Source organism: Cynoglossus semilaevis, chromosome W (genome assembly GCF_000523025.1).
Source record: "Cynoglossus semilaevis isolate Cse_v1.0 chromosome W, Cse_v1.0, whole genome shotgun sequence".
NCBI classification, from domain to species: domain Eukaryota; kingdom Metazoa; phylum Chordata; class Actinopteri; order Pleuronectiformes; family Cynoglossidae; genus Cynoglossus; species Cynoglossus semilaevis.
Genome location: NC_024327.1, coordinates 4,009,468 through 4,012,395, shown reverse-complemented (window position 1 = coordinate 4,012,395; position 2,928 = coordinate 4,009,468). Strand labels below are relative to the sequence as shown.

Here is a 2,928-nt window from a genome sequence, read left to right as displayed (position 1 = left end):
TGGTGGGGAGTACAGCAAATATACTCTAGGTGTGAAAGAATAAAGCTACTTCAGGTCCACCCTGTTGGGTGGGGCCTTGGGGTTAACTGTGAAAGTGTAAACAGTCGTTAAGAGTCTGATGGGTCGTTGTGGTCCTCATCAGAACGGTTTCGGTCACCTGCCTCTTTGTTATGTGAAACTGAGGTGAATCTTTTGGGTATTGTTTCTAAAAGTGCTTTGTATGTGGGTGATAGGTTGTGTCTGAGTCCACCTCCTCTGTTGAGTGATGGTTTTTCCAGGTTGACAAAAATGGCCAAAATATGCACATTGTTGTCCTCAAAGGAGTGTGTTTTGTCCTTGAGGTGTATGTGAACAGCTGAGTCCTGTTCTGAGGAGTTGGCCCTCCTGTGTTGGGCAATGTGCCTGTGTAGTGGTTGTTTAGTCTCCCTAATGTACAGGGCCGTACACTCCTCACTGCAGTGAACGGCACAAACCACATTGTCCAGCTTGTTTCTTGGAGTCTTGTCTTTGGGATGAACCAGTTTTTGTCTTGGGGTGCTGCCAGGTTTGAAGTGTACGGGGATCTGGTGTTAGTTAAAGATCCTCCTAAGTTTTTCTGAAACTCCTGAAATGTATGGAATGATGACATTCCCCCTCCTCCTGTTGTCCTCCCTCTTTGTGGGCCTCTTTTTGTTCGTTTTTTAAAAAAGCCCATCTGGGATAGCCATAGGTCTTGAGAGCTGTCCTAATGTGTCCCTGTTCTCTCATCTTACCTCTGTTGGTGGTGGGAATGGTGTCTGCCCGTGAATGTAGGGTTCTGATGACTCCTAATTTGTGCTCCAGTGGGTGGTGTGAGTCAAAATGGAGATACTGGTCTGTGTGGGTTGGTTTCCTGTACACCTCTATGTTGAGTTGTCTGTCCTCTGAGATGTGAGTCGCACAGTCCAGGAATGTTGTTTTTCACATCTTCTCTTGTGAACTTGATGTTCCTGTCCACTGCATTGATGTGGTCTGTGAAGTTGTCGACCTCATGGACCTTGATTTTGACCCAAGTGTCGTTCACATATCGGAACCAGTGGCTGGGTGATGTTCCCACGTAGGAGTGTAGAGCACGGCTCTCCACTTCCTCCATGTAGAGATTTGTCACTATGGGAGACACGGGAGAGCCCATAGCGGAGCCATGCTTCTGTCTGTAGATGGACTCGTTGAACTGGAAGTGGTGGTGAGGCAGAAATCCAAAAGGGCACAAATGTGGTCAATGGTCAGGTTAGTTCTTACCGGCAGGGTGTGATCTTGTAGTAAGCACATCCTCACTGTTGCTACTGCCTCTGTGGTGGGGATGCATGTAAAAAGTGATGTGACGTCGTAGGAGACCATGGTCTCATCTGTGTCCAATTTTAGCCCCTTTATCTTGTTGGTGAAGTCCTGTGAGTTGGCTATGTGGTGAGGTGTGTCTCCAACCAATGGTGAAAGATGGAGGCCAGGTGTTTGGCTAAGTTATAAGTGACTGAATTGATGCTGCTGATGATGGGTCTGAGTTGAGCTCCTTCCTTGTGGATTTTGGGGAGACCATAAATACGAGGAATGGCTTCTCCTGGATATAGCCGGTGGTACAGGGGTCTGTCGATGGCTTTATCCTTTTCCAGCTGTTGGAGGCAGCTGATTACCTTTTTTTGGTAGCTGTTGGTGGGATCTTTCTTCAAGGATTCATATGTGGCTGAGTCACTGAGAAGAGTTTTGACTTTAGCGTGGTAGTCTGTTGTGTTTAAAACAACTGTGCACCTACCTTTGTCTGCTGGAAGGATGGTGATGTCTGGGTCTCTTCAGAGTGCTGCCAGTGCTTTCTTCTCAGGGAGGGACAGGTTTGAAGGGGGAGGTTTAGCACTGGAGAGTGCCGCAGTGACCTTCAACTTGAGCTGTTCGACTTCTGTGGTGTTCACTCGGTTGTTTCTGATGGCTGTCTCAGTGACATCACATTGTTGTCCTCAAAGGAGTTTTGTCAAAGGTGTTTTGTCCTTGAGGTGTATGTGAACAGCTGTGTCCTGTCAGGACAGACCAGACAGACCACCACCACAGATTCTACACGAAACAACAGAGATTCCAACACTACATGGCAGGGCTCCCAGGAGAATTGGGTGAAGAATTTGTCTGACAGAATCCTCACCCAGCCAGAAAAGGACGTCTTGGCCAAAGGACTGAACTTTGCGGTCTCTCCTGCACACATCCCCACCGTAGACCTCATCACAGCCACTGAGACAGCCATCAGAAACAACCGATTGAACACCACAGAAGCCGAACAGCTCAGGTTTAAGGTCTGCGACAATGACTGAGGCACCTCCAACAAGAATACAGTTCTTTATTAAGGGGGCGTCAGGACAATTAAAGATGGGTTGATCTTTACGAGTGAGGCTTCTAGATGATGTCTTGGTGGTGGCTTGGTTTGCTAGTCTATAGTTACCTTATTTGCAACTTTGTAGTAAAAATGCACAGCCTGCAGCTATGTCACACTATATCAGCACTCAGGCAGCAGTCGTAAATCCATTAGTGCACTTTTAAGTAAAGGTTTGATGTCAAGACTGAACATGCTTCTGTTCTTTTGAACGCTGCAGAGAATACCATTCCTCCTTCATTACCCTTTACACACTTGCTACACATGATTGAATGAATATGAATTCAGATGTAAAGAAAAGTACATTCCAGATGGAGGGACACCTCTAAGACCAGACCAATGTTTTGAAAAACTTGGAGAAGATAATGTAGATTGCAGATAATTTGGTCTGATGTGACAAAACAAGAGGTACATGACATTAGGTAAGTTTGGGGAAAGAAAGAGGGAAACATGGTACCTTAAGAACACAGTCCCAATAGCCCAATAACAAGTGAGTTGTATGGCACTTGAATGAATGCAGAACTTGGTCACCATCTTTTTTCTTGAATGTATTTAGAGCT

The 2,928-nt window shown here is 46.1% G+C and overlaps 1 pseudogene; it reads right to left on the bottom strand.

Annotated features, from left to right (window-relative positions):
• Window positions 1–212: 212 nt before the first annotated feature.
• Window positions 213–2,928, bottom strand: part of LOC103396986 (uncharacterized) — a 4,214-nt pseudogene continuing 1,498 nt past the window's right edge.